The 5,341-nt window shown below is 38.9% G+C and overlaps 1 pseudogene; it reads left to right on the top strand.

Moving 5' to 3' along the window:
* Nucleotides 1-1,015: 1,015 nt before the first annotated feature.
* LOC121779873 lies at nucleotides 1,016-2,203 on the top strand (annotated as a pseudogene).
* Nucleotides 2,204-5,341: the final 3,138 nt, after the last annotated feature.

Genomic DNA, 5,341 nt, shown 5'->3' with positions numbered 1-5,341 from the left:
ACGCAAAAGAGACAGAGTGCAGAAGAAGCAATAGCAAAAGTATTCAAAGGATGAAGAAATGGCGTATTTATCAGATTCGGAGAAGATTTCAAAATCATCGCACCGTTTCGAATCCCACCTTTTCAGGATTCAACGGCCGGATTTTACTGTCGCATTTAATGCAGTCACGCGCAAGGCACGTCCTCTAACGTCAGCCTCCCCCGTACCTTTCCAGAATGCCGAAGTGACTCGCTTCGCCGAAGTGATTCACTTCGCTTTTCGGGGGGGGTAGTGATGGAGTACGGACTAAACAAGCCCAATAGCAGTGACGGCCCATCAGCCCAAAGCCCAAGGAAGAGTATCAGTTCGGCATTACCAAAGAGTTCGGCCCCAGCCTACAGCTCGGTAAAAGCCGACCAATCAAGCTCTACTCTCAGATCGGCAAAAGCTGCTCGGCAATAGTTCAGCAGTTCGGTCTCAGTATTCGACCGAACTGGGAGATAGTGGACTCATGCAGGATTTCCACCTCCACTACACCCACGATCTATTTAGTGGTGTCAAGCAGTCTTTAACTCATGCAGGATAGTGGACCCATGCAAGATCGCCACGATCTCCACGACATCCACTGCCTAGTAAATAGTGCTGCATGCCACGATCTTGGTTCAATGTATAAATAAGAACCTAGATCAGATAGATAAAGTTAAGCTCTAAAGAAGTTCTCTAGAGATCAAAGATCATATAGCAAGTCTGTATTGTAAGCTGTAGAAAACAGATCAAGCAATACAACTCTGCCCTCTTTTCTTCCCGTGGACGTAGATTTACCTCAGTAAATCGAACCACGTAAATCTCTGTGTCGTGATCTGTATTTTTCAGCATTCTTCACCATCAAAAATTCGCACAACCATCATATGCGTATTCTATTTACTTTGATAGCATTTATATTAGATGTGACGAGCATTTAATGGCACTTCACCATTTATGTGGAGTATATATTTACTACATCATGTCCACATTATTCCAAGCTGATTAAGTCAAAATGCACAACACAAAAACTTCCATCAAAATTCAAATTCTCATAGCCACAATCCTACTAACTCTAGGCCACAGCAGTGGAATAGACATTCCGCTACTGGGCCCCACTCCGTTAGTGACCGATATAATAATCTTCGCCGACCAGAGGCTAGCTGTCGTATTGCCAATCATTCAAAATTTCAAGAGCATCATAACCTCGGACCCCTTCAATGTCACCGCCACGTGGACAGGCAGGGACGTGTGCGCCTACCGAGGTTTCTACTGCGAGAGCCCGCCCGACAACCAGTCCGCCACCGCAGTCGCCTCAATCGACTTCAACGGGTTCCGCCTCGCAGCCCCGACGCTCGACGGCTTCCTCGACCGGCTCCCGGACCTCGCCCTCTTCCACGCCAACTCCAACGACTTCGGCGGCGCGATCTCCGCGGGGGCCGCGTCGCTCCCATATCTCTACGAGCTCGACGTCAGCAACAACCGCCTCTCGGGTCCGTTCCCCGAGGCCGTCCTCGGCATGTCGGGCCTCGTATTCCTCGACCTCCGGTTCAACGCCCTCTCGGGGGCCGTCCCGCCTCAGCTCTTCGGCCGCGGCCTCGACGCCCTCTTCATCAACAACTACCTACTTGCCACGCGCCTCCCCGACAACCCGGGTCCCACCAGCATCGTGTACCTCACGCTCTCAAATAACCGAATCTTTGGCCCGATCCCGAGGAGCATTTCTAGAACCTTCTCGAATGTCTCCGAGATTCTTCTTCTCAACAACCTCTTGAGCGGCTGCCTCCCTTATGAGATCGGGTTTCTCACGGAGGCGGCTGTCATCGACCTCGGTGGCAACCGGCTCACGGGGCCGATGGGGTGGTCGGTGGGATGCCTGCGGAGCCTGGAGGTGCTGAACCTCGCCGGAAACCAGCTGTACGGGCAGGTGCCGGAGGTGATGTGCTGGTTGGGGAAGGAGGCGAACCTGTCGCTGTCGGACAAATAATTCACGCGCGTGGGGCCTGCGTGCTGGCGCCTGGTGATCAGCGGGGTTTTGGACGTGAGGAGGAATTGCATTCCGGGATTCCCGGAGCAGCGCTCGGTCGCGGAGTGCGTGGCGTTTTTCGGGTGGCAAAGGTTTTGCCCGTACATGTGGATGTACGGGCATATCCCGTGCCGCCTGCCGCCGCGCTATGTGGCCTCCGCCTCTGATTGGCAGTAGCGGATCCAATGTTTAACAAGGGGTACAACTGTACCCCAAATATTTTCTATTTAATTATATATGTAGACATTTTTCATACTAACATTGAATTGGTGTAGTGGTATTTGACCTCTAATGTTAGGTGAGCCATCTGGAATCAATTCTCAGAAGCTGCGATTCTATATCAATATTTTTTTATACACTTATTTTGCTCTTTTTAATTATTTTTAGATCTTTTCCTATTTATTGTATAATTGTTACTATATAGCAAAATATTAAACTAATTCATACATAACAAATAATTTATGGTAGTTATTATATTTCTCTCTGCTCAAATATTTTCTGTTCTTTCAAAGAAATTCATTTATTTTATGTAATTTTTACATTTATATTTATATACGACATTCACAACTAATAAATATATAAGACATTTACAACTCACAAACTATTGGTATAAAATATTTAAAATTAGTAGTAGAAGAAAGCTTATCTATTTTAAACTTTAAAGCCCTATGTCTCTATTGTTAAATATCGTACCCCCGAATCAAAATTTCTGGATCCGCCACTGCTGATTGGCCTCAACTTGCACAGTCGTCGTCATGATCTTCATTTGTACAAATAGTTTCTTGTTTGTAAAAAATTGTGGATATTTATCATATATGGAGTACTTAATTTGCTCGATTTCAGTTTTATATATTTATATTGTTAATATTGTGATAGCTCAATGATCAGCTAGAATAGGATTGAATTTAGTGAAGAAATCAAGCATCAAGCTCAACTCGAGCTGACAAGTTTCAGTAGCCGTTCGATCTAGAAGAGTTGGTAGCTTTAAATCTGGGCCGTCAGATTAATGTAGCCGTTGGAATAGTTAGGGGTTGTTAAGTTTGTTTTTCACTTTCCCAATTTCATTCTCTTCTTCAAGCGTGTAATGCGATTACGCAATTCTCTCCGTTAATAAGATTTCTTCCGATTCTCATATACAATTCTTTAATCCTTCAATTCGTAGCTAGTTCTTGTTAATCTTGCTTTCGCAAAAGGATTCAATTCTTTACATATATTAATGAAATTTCTTGAAATTTTTTTTATAGATTTTAGGAATATTGAACCAACTAGATTGCACTTATTTTAGAGATTTATAATTATAAATGATCGAAATGTAAAATTTGAAAATATATAAAATTGAAACATTGCTTTGTTATGATTGTTTCTTACAATATCATGAAAAACAAGTTAGCAACTTATTTTTGGGATTACAAGTTATTAAAACTTATTTTAATTTTTAATTATTATTCTCCAACTGTCATTAAATGTACTGCTACTGTTTCACTGACACATTACACACAAATTTTATTATAAAATTGATAATAGATAAAATAGGATTTACAATTAATAAAAATTCCTGACTTACCATTTCTTCACATTTTTTTGTAAAATTCATGTGAAGGAAGGAAATGTATGTAACTTAGTCCCGTCAAATCATGGCACATGAAAATCAAGGATTATATTACAAGTAATTACTACTACTCCATTTGTGACTAGTTTATGGTGCTCGTTCCAGTGGTTAAGTGACACAAGTTTCCATTTAAAGTAATGGCACGAAAAAATGTCTGGAAAGTTGATGAATTCATCCAATCCATCGAATTTATATGAAATTAATCTAAAATATCGAGACAAGTGTATTTTTTTCTTTAATTTTTTAAAGCTCGCAACTTTGTCACTGTGCTTACAGCTTAGTTTAGTGAAAAATGTGAAATTAGTGGATAGTAGTTGAGGTGGCAGGGACTAAGATTACGTTATATATTGCAGATTATTGAACTTTTTCAGTGGTAGTGGAAGCCCTTTTTGGCTTTAGATTGTGGCAAAGCCTGATTTTCTTTGGTTAATTGCACAGGGAAATTATAATAATTTTATGTTAGAGCTACTTTTATTGGCTGTGTTAGATTTGTGGTTTTAATAGAATATGGAGTAGTATTTATTATTGGCCGATTCAGAAAAAAGGTTTCGATAATTGGTTGGTTGAATTGAACGGTGATGCCCCTTAATTAAGGGCCACATTTAGCTTTGATCATTAATATATTTTGATTTCAAAAACAAGGTTTGATATCTCTTCATTTTATTTATTCTTGTGCCACATTTACATCATAGTATGTGGTCGTACATTATCTAATTTAAAGAGTAATTTACAACTAAACATATTCTTGATCGTGAATAGAAGGCTAAAATAGTCGAAATGGCGGTTCCTTTTAAATATTTTTACTGATTAGTTTATCTTTACTACCTTAATCTAATCACTTTATAAGTGCGTTTTATCTTATTGTACCACATAATATATTATAGAAAACTGTTAATTAATTTTAATACCGTTGTGAGTAATAATCAATCGCCAAATACGGAAAAGGTGGGATGATCGATTATTGCCAGTTCAGGATTCAGGCCTACCAACGTTGGGCCTACCAAGGCCCAAAACAAAAGACTTGTAAGAATATTAATTTTGTAATTACTATCCAACGTTGCAAGAGCTCACCAAATTCAGAAGGCCACAATTATACGAGGCTTTCATTTTTCAATATCTATCATACAGTATCTAACTCTCTTTTATACTCCATAAAATATAAATTTTAACTCTTTTATCTTATCATAAATAAGCTCGAAGCACAGTCCTCCATAAATTTGAGTCATACCTCCATGGAAAATAGTCTCATTTTGACATTTTTTGGATATTCAATAAAATTATTTTTAGAGGGTAACAAATATTAGTAGTAGTATTGTTCAACAACTCACTAGTATAAACGAAATATTTTATATCGGGATGTAATCAAATGTAACTCTAAATATTGTACAAACTTTAAACTTTGATCTTGACGGTTAGATAATATTAATAGATAATAAAATAATAGCAACAAATAATGTCAATTAGTGTCAACGGTTATTGCTGTGTTGACATGTGTTGAAACTGTGTTGACATTATATTGACATTAAAATCCTGAAATTTTAAACTTGTTGACATTGTGATAAAACTGTGTTGATACTGCGTTGAAGAGTTTAAAGTTTGTACAATATATATAGAGCTTGCATTTTATCACTACCCATTTTATATCTCACTATTTATTTGTTTTTTTCATAATTGTACTCCAACACAGGTGAAATTAGAAACTACTT

This window comes from Salvia splendens, chromosome 2 (genome assembly GCF_004379255.2).
Source record: "Salvia splendens isolate huo1 chromosome 2, SspV2, whole genome shotgun sequence".
Classification (NCBI taxonomy): Eukaryota; Viridiplantae; Streptophyta; class Magnoliopsida; order Lamiales; family Lamiaceae; genus Salvia; species Salvia splendens.
The sequence above is the reverse complement of the archived record's forward strand: the minus strand, read 5'-3'. Positions and strand labels throughout refer to the sequence as shown.